General features: G+C 47.6%; 1 pseudogene; it reads right to left on the reverse strand.

Moving 5' to 3' along the window:
* Positions 1-305: 305 nt before the first annotated feature.
* Positions 306-11,652, reverse strand: LOC149347252 (uncharacterized; annotated as a pseudogene).
* Between the last annotated feature and the right edge of the window lie 1,809 nt (positions 11,653-13,461).

Raw genomic sequence — 13,461 nt, forward strand, 5'->3', positions numbered from 1 at the left:
CAGAGACCACATTGAGCCGTTGCCTAGCAACCGCCGCAGCTGGAGCACGCAGCGTACTCGCCGCGCCAACTGGCATGACGTCACACCGCGCGCCTCGCCGCGGAGCCGCCGCCGCCGTTTGGTATGACGTCACACCGCGCGCCTCGTCGTTGCAGTCGCCTCCGCTCGCTTCGCCAGCCGAAATGCGATGTCGCTACCGAAATGTCATTCTGTCTATCTGAAAAACTTTATTATTGTTACATAATAGGGAGGGAGTTTGAGGTATCCCAGAAAGGGACACCTCTCACAACCACTAGGCGTGCTCCTCAGTACAGGAGCCCATTGGCGACCGCTGCGGCTCGGGCGCGCTCGACCAGGGCCTTCTGGCTCACCAGGTCGGAGCAGCCGAGCAGGGCTGCCTCCCAGTCCTCCCGGGTGGTGTTGGGTTTTGGGGCGAAGTTCGGGGTTGACTGACATGCCCATACCATGTGGAAGATGTCACAGTACGGGCACTTTCCTGTACATGCAGGATCAAAGTGCCTTAAAACTTGCGAGCACAGCAGTGTTTTCGTGTAAAGACGGAGGAGTGTGCGTTTCTCCGTCTTTGTAAGGCCCTTAAAGGACTTAGGATAAATTGCGTGGCCGAAGTGGTATAATTCAGTAATTTGACAAAAAGTGATGGCCGGATTTTGTTAAGGATCCGTTTCGCAAGGGTCTCAAGGCGTTGCCCGGAGAGAGCGCGCGGACGGCGGCATCTGCCGTTTCATTGCCTTTGAGGCCCATGTGAGCATGAGCCCATACGATCGTTCGAGACGCGGGGGCCCCGAGGTAGTCGCTATTTTGAAGGATACGATACGCAAGGAAAGGAATGTATCCCTGTTGAACACTTCTGCAGGCCCCTCTCGAGTCGGTAATGATGACTCGCGAGTCCTGGTCTGCGGCGGCTAGCGCAATGGCGACCTCCTCCGCATATGTTATGTCTTGAGCTCGGAACGTTAGGCCGTTCACCACGACGTTTTGGTGGACGACTGCGGCCGTGTACCACCCCCCATGGTGAGGGCCGGAGGCGTCCACGTAGAAGATTCCGTGTTTGTTTCCATAGTGGCGGGTCAGTGCCTCCGTCCTCGCATGGCGCCTGCCACTGTGGTCGTCACGTTGACGCGTGCCGGCGTTCTGGGCGAGCCGAGTGAGACGCGTGCCGGCGTTCTGGGCGAGCCGAGTAGTTGTTGCGACTGATTGGTTTGGTTTGGTTTATGGGGTTTAACGTCCCAAAGCGACTAAGGCTATGAGAGACGCCGTAGTGGAGGGCTCCGGAAATTTCGACCACCTGGGGTTATTTAACGTGCACTGACATCGCACAGTACACGGGCCTCTAGAATTTCTCCTCCAAAGAAATTCAACCGCCGCGGCCGGGATCGAACCCGCGTCTTTCGGGTCAGCAGCCGAGCACCATAACCACTGAGCCACCGCGGCGACTGAGAGAAGGATGAAAAGGAAGGTGAAAAGGCCTGCCGACTGGCTCAAGCCGAGCTACACATCTGAATTTCTTTCATTTATTTTCTAATTAGTATTATTATCATTATTATTTTATTTTTTTCCATCATTATTTTCTTGTTTAACATTTTGAGCACCTATAAGTTGCCGCCTGTGTCTTGGCCAATCCCCCGCAGTGGGTACGCGCCATTATTTAGAGGACAACAACAACAACACCGCTGCCACGTGCAGATAGAAGAGAGTTGAAAGATAAAAGGAAAGAGAAAAAGCGAGGAAAGACGCGCGTCGCAACAACCGCGTCCGACGTCGCCGCGTATTTTTTTATATTTTGTTTTTGATGTTGTTGCGACTGAGAGAAAGATAACATAATCTACAGCTGGTAAGACGTCACAGCGGCAGTAGCGCCACAGGTGCGCAGCGCGGCAAACACACACCGTAACTGCAGCCGGGCTCTCTGGTGGTGGTGGTGAAAAACATTTATGGGAAATTAAGTTTTTTACAGAAAGATGATTGGGGTAGGACCCTATTGGCCCTTTCCCCTTACAATACTGGGTGGAGCCCCTATTCCGGTGCCCCATTGGCAAGCAACGCCGCCCGCGTCCGTTGAACCAAAGCCTGTTGGCTTTTTAGGTCTTAGGAGCGAGTTGGTCGCCCATAATCTACAGCTGGTATGACGTCACAGCGGCAGTATGGCTCGAATACTGTCCGCAGCCAAAATTGATCGCAAAATCACCTTAATTTGGGTCCCAGCACACACATCCGTCCCCGGTAACGGTTAGGCAGGCGTCTAAGGCCACCACCAGATCCAAACTTAACCAATACAGAGGCCATCGACTGGCGACGATTACAGGCCGGAAATTTCGTTAACCCCGTCTCGTTATTTCAAACCACGTTAGACGATAAAAAAGATGACAAATGTAAGACCTGCGGAGCGAGGGGGACCCTCGATCATATAATTGGCGATGCCCTGGATCCCTGGGTGCTGCGGACAATATTAAGAGTAGAGCAGCCTGGGAGGCCCTTCTGCGAAGCGAGGTCCCCGCCGACCAGAAACGAGCTGTCCGCCTGGCGGCTGCAGCCGCGAAGAGGCAATGTATCTTCGCCAGTCTTTAGTCGCGGAGGTCCCGTCCCCCGCCCACTAGGCCTGCGTGCCAGGGACGGGGAGTAGGGGGCCTCCTACATCGGTGGAAAGAAGTTGCTATCACCATCATCACAGCGCCACAGGTGCGCGGCGCGGCGTAACTGCAGCCGGGCTATCTGAAGGAGCGTGTTGGTCGCCAATATTCACTCCGCTAAAGGTCAAACGTAACTGCGGCCGGGTCACGCGAAGGCTTGAAAGTGCGAGTAGTATTGCTTTCGCAATAAAAAACAGTGAAGCGGCCGTAGCCCCTCATTCTTACTGGGGCGAGCCGAGTGAGACACGTGCCGGCGTTTTGTGTGGGCCGAGTGCGACGCATGATGATGCGCCAAGTGACGTCAGCAGTGGCTCATACAAAAGCGAGCATCTATATGAGCGCCGCGGAGGGGGGAGGGGGGGGTGAGGAGTGGAGGCATTCGGAGGCCGATTCACACGACGGTCCGTTCGCCCGCGGTCCGCGCACTACGTGGTCATGCGCCAGCACTTTGAGAGGCGCGCTGGATGGATGGATGGATGGATGGATGGATGGATGGATGGATGGATGGATGGATGGATGGATGGATGGATGGATGGATGGATGGATGGATGGATGGATGGATGGATGGATGGATGGATGGACGGACGGACGGACGGACGGACGGATGGACTGACGGACGGATGGACGGACGGACGGATGGACGGACGGACGGACGGACGGACGGACGGATGGATGGATGGATGGATGGATGGATGGATGGATGGATGGATGGATGGATGGATGGATGGATGGATGGATGGATGGATGGATGGATGGATGGCGGCCGACAGCGCGCCTCTCAAAGTGCTGACGCATGAACACGCAGTGCGCGGGCCGCGGGCGAACGACCGTCGTGTGAATCTGCCTTTCGGGCTGCGGCCGTGTATCTGTTTTTTCAGCCAGCGTCCGTTCCGGTGGACGCGGTTGTTGCGACGCGCGTCTTTCTCTCTCTTTTACTCTGTCCTCTTATCTTTCAACTCTCTTCTATCTTTACGTGGCAGCTTTAGTGGCTCCGCTTGAGCCAGTTGGCAGGCCCATGCACTTTTCCTTTTCATCCTTCTCTCAGTCGCAACCAACCAACCAGCGCCGCGGGAGAAAGCATCTCAGCTGTTGCCCAATGAAGTACTACGCAGTCTTCGTATCGCTTCTTCCTTGCCGGAACCCGCGAACACTACACACGTGTCATGTTGGCGAAATGCCAGCAGACGAAACTGTTCTCGCTGAGTATATCCTGGCCTAGCTGAGCTAAGCCACTGCCATTTTCCAGAGCCCTCCACTACGGCACCTCTTTCTTCATTTCTTCTTACACTCCCTCCTTTATCCCTTCCCTTACGGCGCGGTTCGGTTGTCCACGGAGATATGTGAGACAGTTTGTCATTTCCTCTCCTGAAAAAACAATTTTCATGTTCATTTGCGATCTGCTCAGAATTTTTTCCTTGCAGTGATATGGTCATGCGTATCCACGTCTTTAGCGTTGCGAGTACTTTTTCCTTCTCCATTAACCAGATTCAAAGATAACAATCCTCCGCTATGTGACAAACGAAATGGGGGCTGTGCATTCCTCCGGGCATCTGCGGGATGCAGGCTATTTTGATGCGCAAATATTCCAAACTGAGCCAGTGCATGACGGCGCGGTATCTCGCACGGCAAACAGGAACCTTTGGGCTGAGTGTTTGGATCGAATCGCTGTCGAGTAATCAGTGTGTGTACTTAACCTGGAAAATCTTAGCATCATGCTTGGAATAGTGTTCGAGGACAATGAACTCATGCCGCACACACTGTTTGGATTTCGAAAATACTTAACACAAGACGTTCTCCTGCAGATCAAGGAGGAGGTGCTTACTACTGTCCCAAAATATGGAGAAAACATCTTGCTAGCTCTCGATCTCAACCCATATACTTAAAGCAGCCTTCGACAACGTCAGTCACAGGGCTATGCTGGAGGGGCTCAGCAAACTGGGTTGCGGGCAGAGAATATTAAACTATGTGAAAGCCTTTCTGACTAATCGAACCACTACCATTGAAACAGGAGGCATCAGTACTGACACCTTCAACACCCCCGAAAAAGGAACACCGCAAGGCTCTGTGCTATCACCTATGCTTTTTTTAATATTGCAATGATTGGTTTAGGAAGGGCGCTCGAAGAAATTGAAGGAATCAGACATGCCATCTACGCAGATCATATCACAATCTGGGTGACAAGGGGATCCTTAGGAGAAAAACAAGAGCTTCTTCAGCGAGCAGCCGACACGGTCAACGCATACGCCCGACACTGTGGACTTGCATGCTTCCCTGAAAAATCCGAGGTGCTCAGAGTCTACAGAAAAGGGTATGATCTGCAAAACTCCGTAGATATCTACATAGGGGAAACTAAGGCTCCGGAAGTATCGAAAGTTAGGATCCTCGGCATGTGGATCCCAAGCAACCGTCGTATTGATCACACGATCAGACAGCTAGCAAATCCCACAGCACAGATCGCCAGGATGATTGCAAGAATTTCCAACAGAAGAAGAGGTATGAAGGAGGAAGACACATGTAGGCTAGTACAGGCCCTCGTGGCCAGTAGGATCTTATACGGCGTCCCCTACCAAACACCGCTCGAGCAAGAAAAAGAGCAGTTAGAGGCAATTCTTAGAAAAGCATACAAATGCGCTCTCGGACTGCCGGTCAACACTTCGACAGAGAAATTCCTTAAACTGTGCATAAACAACACAGTACAGGAGCATATCGAGGCCCACCTTCTCGCGCAGAAAACAAGACTGATGCTGTCCGAAACAGGCAGAAACACGCTGCGGTTGCTGGGCATGAGGGACGCTTTAAAAGAAATCAGTAGCACAGCGAGCGTTCCAAATGAAATCAGGAAGATCACTGAGATCAGTTCGATTCCAAAAAAATTAGCTGTGGCTTAGCTCTGGTTAAGCCTGAGTGATTGCGAAAGCAATAGCTCCCTGGCTGCTCTTGGCTCTGCTGGTGGTTTGGCATGGCTTCGCCTTTTGTGCAACTACAGGATTTACTCTGGACACAACATGGTTTCGACTGTTTGTTTATTCCAATGAACACGACGATTCTTCGGCATTCAGAGAGTCCATGAAACTACTCTCGCTCACTGAACTTGTATAACGCCGCCGGGTTTGCCATTCTGCGGCATAGGCGCGTTGCTTAGCCAACTACTTTTGCCTTTCTTTATCTGTCTCCTCGGCACGGCGCCGCCGTTTGCGCGCAGCACGTCGCTCCAGCGACACCTTGTAAAACTCCTCAGACATGACTAAGCGGAGTGCGCCTGCGGCGCCCCGTTTATGGATGGATGGATAGGAGCGCCTCCTTTTGAAACGGGGTGGTGGCAATTGCCACCATGCTCAGCTTTTCTTTCTTAATTATTTTTTCGTTTCCTGCGTTGGCAATTCTCATTAAGAATCGCCATCATCTTTACCTACGGTTTCCGACAATTCTAAACTTATGCCACATCTCTGCTTTTCAGCCACCAATCCTACAATCGCTTTTTCCTAACTTCCACTGCAAATTTATTTACATGACCATTGTTATCTTTAAACCCTAGGGCCTCAGGAAGAGTGACTGCGCCTGCATCGACATCCGGATGGATACCATCACATTTGATTACGAGGTGTTCAAATGTTTCCACAGATCTACCACACACTGCACATATGTCAACTTCTTCGTTAAATTTCTTTTTGTAGCTGCGCGTTCTAAGACACCTTGACCTAGCTTCAAAAAGTAGGGCACTGCCTCTTATCATAGAAAAATTCTTTCCTGATCTCCCTTTTCCAGTATCGATATAGTTCTATACTATGTTTCTTTTCCATTGCATTCATTCAATTTTTAACTTCCGCGTTTTTAACCTGTCGTTTAATGCTCTTTCTTTCTCCATCCTCATGACCGGCGTACTTACTGGTTAGTCTTCTAGTTCTTTTCCGCCACTGTGAGTCAACGCTCTTTGTGTATAAATATTTAAATACCTTAGCTGCCTGACCTAGCTTCAAAACGTAGGGCACTGCCTCTTATCCTAGAAAAATTCTTTCCTGATCTCCCTTTTCCAGTATCGATATAGTTCTATACTATGTTTCTTTTCCATTGCATTCATTCAATTTTTAACTTCCGCGTTTTTAACCTGTCGTTTAATGCTCTTTCTTTCTCCATCTTCATGACCGGCATACTTACTGGTTAGTCTTCTAGTTCTTTTCCGCCACTGTGAGTCAACGCTCTTTGTGTATAAATATTTAAATACCTTAGCTGCCTGACCTAGCTTCAAAAAGTAGGGCACTGCCTCTTATCATAGAAAAATTCTTTCCTGATCTCCCTTTTCCAGTATCGATATAGTTCTATTCTATGTTTCTTTTCCATTGCATTCATTCAATTTTTAACTTCCGCGTTTTTAACCTGTCGTTTAATGCTCTTTCTTTCTCCATCCTCATGACCGGCATACTTACTGGTTAGTCTTCTAGTTCTTTTCCGCCACTGTGAGTCAACGCTCTTTGTGTATAAATATTTAAATACCTTACCTGCCTGACCTAGCTTCAAAAAGTAGGGCACTGCCTCTTATCATAGAAAAATTCTTTCCTGATCTCCCTTTTCCAGTATCGATATAGTTCTATGCTATGTTTCTTTTCCATTGCATTCATTCAATTTTTAACTTCCGCGTTTTTAACCTGTCGTTTAATGCTCTTTCTTTCTCCATCCTCATGACCGGCATACTTACTGGTTAGTCTTCTAGTTCTTTTCCGCCACTGTGAGTCAACGCTCTTTGTGTATAAATATTTAAATACCTTAGCTGCCTGACCTAGCTTCAAAAAGTAGGGCACTGCCTCTTATCATAGAAAAATTCTTTCCTGATCTCCCTTTTCCAGTATCGATATAGTTCTATGCTATATTTCTTTTCCATTGCATTCATTCAATTTTTAACTTCCGCCTTTTTAACCTGTCGTTTAATGCTCTTTCTTTCTCCATCCTCATGACCAGCATACTTACTGGTTAGTCTTCTAGTTCTTTTCCGCCACTGTGAGTCAACGCTCTTTGTGTATAAATATTTAAATACCTTAGCTGCCTGACCTAGCTTCAAAAAGTAGGGCACTGCCTCTTATCCTAGAAAAATTCTTTCCTGATCTCCCTTTTCCAGTATCGATATAGTTCTATGCTATGTTTCTTTTCCATTGCATTCATTCAATTTTTAACTTCCGCGTTTTTAACCTGTCGTTTAATGCTCTTTCTTTCTCCATCCTCATGACCGGCATACTTACTGGTTAGCCTTCTAGTTCTTTTCCGCCATTGTGAGTCAACGCTGTTTGTGTATAAATATTTAGATACCTTAGCTGCCTGACCTAGCTTCAAAAAGTAGGGCACTGCCTCTTATCCTAGAAAAATTCTTTCCTGATCTCCCTTTTCCAGTATCGATATAGTTCTATGCTATGTATCTTTTCCATTGCATTCATTCAATTTTTAACTTCCGCGTTTTTAACCTGTCGTTTAATGCTCTTTCTTTCTCCATCCTCATGACCGGCATACTTACTGGTTAGTCTTCTAGTTCTTTTCCGCCACTGTGAGTCAACGCTGTTTGTGTATAAATATTTAGATACCTTAGCTGCCTGACCTAGCTTCAAAAAGTAGGGCACTGCCTCTTATCATAGAAAAATTCTTTCCTGATCTCCCTTTTCCAGTATCGATATAGTTCTATGTTATGTTTCTTTTCCATTGCATTCATTCAATTTTTAACTTCCGCGTTTTTAACCTGTCGTTTAATGCTCTTTCTTTCTCCATCCTCATGACCGGCATACTTACTGGTTAGTTTTCTAGTTCTTTTCTGCCACTGTGAGTCAACGCTCTTTGTGTATAAATATTTAAATACCTTAGCTGCCCACCTGTTATCGTCCAATTTCCTCAGGCGTTCTTCATATAGTATTTTACTCTTAGCTTCCCGTGCTTCGAACGATGCCCAACTCATAACCCCTTGTACTGCCTCGTTTGTGGTTTTGCCGTGGGCACCTAGTGCTAATCTTCCAACAGCTCTCTGATTTACGTCTAATCTCTACTGAACTTCTGCCCTTAAGCACAGAACCGCATTGCCGAAAGTAAGTCCCGGCACCATTATTCCTTTCCAAATACCTCTTAGTACTTCATACTTGTTGTACTCCCATAATGCCCTATGTTCATTATCCCGGCATCTTTTCGTCATTTTGCCCTAAGATCCTGTTCGTGCTTTTCCGTGTATATCTGCCCTTCGTTTAACTATATCCCGAGGTATTTGTATTCAGCCATTTTAGGTATTTCGTTGCCTTGTATTGTTAGCACCTGGTCAGTTGTATCGTTAAAAATCATCACACCTGATTTAGTTGCGCTAAAACTGAATCCTAGAGCGTCTTCTTCGTCTCCACAGCAATTAACCAAAGTTTGTAAATCTTCCTAGCTATCTGCTAACAGTGCAATATCGTCCGCATACATTAAACCCGGGAGTCGCTGCTCAACTACATTTCCGCCTAATCTGTACGACAGATTATAACCTAGATTACTTTCTTCTAGACTTCTTTCCATATTTATCAAGTAAAGCATGAACAGCAGCGGTGATAGAGGACAACCTTGCCTTAATCCTTTGTGCACCCCCACAGTTGTGGTACTTTTTTCCCTTCCCGTGTAATTTCAACATTCATTATCTCGGTAGATTTCCTGTAGAAACTCAATTACCTCATGACCGATACCTAAATCTTTCAATATGCTCCACAGGAGTTCCATGTTCACGTTATCGTATGCACCGCTTATGTCCAGAAAGGCTAAAAACAGAGGTCTATTTCCCGCCTTAGTTATATCTATGCATTGGGTAAGCACGAACAGGCTATCATCTAAACGCCTACCCCTTCTGAACCCATTCTGAAGTTCTCCGAGTATCCGATTACCTTCTACCCATGACTGCATTTTTAATTTCACCGTCTGCATTGCTAGCCTGTACATAACAGACGTTATTGTAATCAGACGAAAGGATTTGATGTTCATCTTATCTCATTTCCCTTTATAAATCAAATTCATTTTACTCTGTCTCCAGCTGTGCGGAATTTGCTGATTTGTTATGACTGTCTCCAATGCTTTTATCAGGGCCTAATTGCTTCTTAGGCAAACTTCATTAAACAGCTTAATTGCAATTTCGTCTATCACTGCAGATGTGGTTTTAGGAATGTTCGCTTCCGCCTTTTCCCAGTTAAGACTAGTCAGTTCTAAGCTGTTCTCTATTGTGCTATCCTGTATTGCCGCCTCACTTGGGGAGATCCTCTCCTAGCGAGCGCCCTCACGCGGCGGGCCAAGGAGGCCGTCACGTGGTAGCCGCCGCGCCGAGCGAAGGAACGACTACGGCCGAAGAGATGAGTTGGGGCCCCTGCTCTCCTCTTGTCGTGACGTCACGCTGTCACGTGGTCGTGCGCCGGAGCGAAGGAACGAACTCCACCGACGGCGGAAAAGTGCTAGCAGTATTGCTTTCGCAATAAAAACATGCATCCAGATATACATAAGGCGAGAAGAAAGGCAAGATCCGAATTCAACGAAAGAAGGTTCGCCGGGGCACTTCGGCTCCCTAAAGTGCTGCAAGGCGAAAGCGTTTCCTGGCGCATGGTTTGTTTTCTTGTTTATTTATTTTTTATTTTCGGTATTTTCTATTTTATTTTTGTTTGTCCCTTCTTATTTTTTATTTTTATTTGTCCTATCATTATTTTTATTTTATTTTCATTTTTACTTTTTATTTTTATAGTTTTTATCTTTTTCTTTTCTTACTTTTATTTTTATTCCTTTTATTTTATTTATAAAACCCATGCATTCACTAGATGCGCCTTTATTCATGCTCAAACCTTGAGCCTTCGCGGCGGAGTGGTACGTCTCCGCTTGAGATGGCAAAGGCCCTGGTTCGATTCCCAGCCTCGACGCAGTTCCTTTTAAGCAGTGACGCCGAAACGCGGACATATCTGTCTACGCGGCTGCCGACACTGCTACTAACGACAGCATGAGGCATTAGAGGCTTTCGCCTTAAAACTGCGATTCTAAATTTTCCTCCAGGACGAGTCCATGTCCCTGCTTTTGATATACTGGACTCGCCCGATGCACCCCTACCCCGTCAAGTGGAGCTGATATGGGTACCTGCGCACTCCGGGAATCCCGGAAACGAAGCAGCCAACCTTTTAGCCCAAAATTCATTAAACCGGGCTCAGGTGGCCTCGGATCAGGGATTCACGAAGGAGCGCATGCACTCATTCAGCGAGCTGACGCAGGCATACAGTGCCTCACGCCAGCTCTACCCCCCCCTCCCCATCCCTCCCTAGATAACAAACAAGAAACAATCTGGCGCAGACTACAGACACACTCTCTCCCCTCACTCCTGACCCTAGCCCACTATCATCCCTCCTTCCTCACTCCGGCATGCGCCCTATGCCCAGAACCCGTCGCTTCTTCCCTCCATATCCTTTCCCTCTGCCCGGCGGACCCTCCCCCGCGGGACCTAGCAAACCTCAAGACCTGGGAGGACTGGGAGACCCTGCTGCGCTCGGAGGACCCGGCCGTGCAGACCATCGCCACCGGCCGGGCTGCCAGTGTTATGGACCTCAGGAACATAAACACTTGAGTGCAGTGGGGTCGTGCGGGGACCCTGGGGCGTGCCCCGAATTCCTCTTACAATAAAGTTTTTTTCTCTCTCTCTCTCTCTGTTCATTGTCTTAAAAGGTGTTGGCTTTAAGACCGTTTTACGCTGAGATCATTTCAAGGAAAAGAAGTGCGCATAACTGGCTCCCTGGATCAGTGGACGCCTGAATCGCGCTTATAGGTACGTGGGGTTATGAGAGAGAGAGAGATGTGGGCTGCATGCGCTAGCGCTGACAACAGTGAGCGAACTCTCGCGATCAACCATTAACTGCCGCCTGCCAGGGTAGCAGGTTGGATGGGGATTTTAATGTACATATAAGGACAAGCAAGAATTTCTCGCCGGTTATGCGGGAGAACATCCCGTTCCTCTCGCTCGTAACGCAGCACCCACCCCCTTCCCCATCCCCCGACGGCTGTGATAACCTCGCGAAATACATGTGCAGACCTCGTCTTTGAGAACCAGGCATTAGAGCAGCAAGTCAAGCATATATCCATCTATTTGTGTGGTGACGAAACTTCCTTCATGACAAGAACTGTTAGTGGAGTGTTTCTTGAAGAAAGAAAATGTGTGAAAAATAACAAGTTCTCTGTAATTCTAAACACATGCCTTGCTAGAATTCTTTGCCTGAATGTATCGAAAAGCTGAAACAGCTGATAAGCTCCACTCAAGTTTCGCATTGGGAAGTAACGTAATCGTCGGCAATTTTTTTTATTTTAGCGTTATTTAAACACAAGCCAAGCAGGCAGGCAGGAGGCCATGCTGTGAGGAACTATTGCAAAGGTCCTGGGAATACCAGGAGTCATTGGTTCGTAGAATTTAACGAACGAAATAGTTTACCGGTCAGGAACATCTTCCACAGATGGAAGAACTGGAGATGGACTTAGAACAGCCCGAACGGCGGGACTAAATATGAAATAGATTTGATATTGTGCGCCCATCCCAGCATCGTGCAGGATGTGCAAAGTGAGATTAGTCCAGATTTATGGAGGAAGCACCGGAAACTAATGAGGAGGAAGCGGTATGAGAGAAAGTACAGCGATTAAGTACCCCGCTGCGGAGCAGCTATTCTGCTTTGGCTGAGGGCGATGACCTTACTTTTCAGGAGAATAATGATAATCTCACAAAAGTTATTAACGATGGATAGATAGATACAGAGAGACAAAAAATGAAATTAGGAGCAGGGTAACTGGAAAGGATAGTGGCAAGATCTCTCAGGAGATAAAAGCCGTTGTTTAGAAACGTCAGAAGATGAAAACCTCTAACCTTATATATGGAACTTAAAGGGAAACTGCATAGGTTTTAGAAATAAACGAGCTTAAGAGGGTCGAATGTGTGAAACTTTCAGGTAAAGCATGCAAAGTCTGTTTGGGCTAGCACTTGCAATAGTGAAGCAATCACTGATTAAAAACCGGACGCCCTTCAAGCTTCTCCGCAGAGCACAACGCCAAGTGTGTGTGGGGGGGGGGGGGGGGGGGGGGGGGGGCATGATTACGTCATCGAAGCTATCGGTACATTTCCAATGCACAAACGCCTGCTTTGAGGAAAAAAAACCTACGCCATCGGAGGCAAACCTTGCCGAGAGTTGTTCGACAGCGTCTAACGAGTCAGGGTAGGGTGCGGCTGTCGACAGCGGTAATTTTAAATCATACCTTCCGTGACGTCACGCTGAATTTTCCTGCACTCTTCCGGTGCATTGAGGAGAAGCGCAAAATTCCATCGTCGATTACGTTAGTATCTTAAATGCTAGCGCAAGAACAGTTGGAATGCTTTACGTTCAGCCTATATAGATCTGAATCCTTCAATATCGCGAAATTCTCAAAAAAGTGCTTCAGTCGCCCTTTCACTCGCAGAACTATTAAAGCTAATTAATAAGCGTAAAAAAACGACATACTGAAGAATACTCCTGAAAGGATAAGAGCAGTCTCTAAAGACGGAGAAGGTAGCCTAAACGTGCTCAAAAGGAAATCAGTCATCGACAAGCATTGCATGTAGGTCCTAAGAGAGAAGAAGAGCAATTATACAGTTGTAGTAACCGCAGAATTCGACGCGTATCTATACAGTAACCGAAACAATCACGATGCTAAGGGTAAAACCAGTTATGTAGAAGAACGAGCCCCTCATTTTCCCTACCCTTGTCTGCAGCTCGCGAGAATCAGGTAACAGCCGATCTGTTGCGTAAGCAGGGTGTGTAAGAGATATATGTGAATGTGC

This window comes from Amblyomma mixtum, chromosome 4 (assembly GCF_055824585.1).
Source record: "Amblyomma mixtum isolate Tamu chromosome 4, ASM5582458v1, whole genome shotgun sequence".
Lineage (NCBI taxonomy): Eukaryota > Metazoa > Arthropoda > Arachnida > Ixodida > Ixodidae > Amblyomma > Amblyomma mixtum.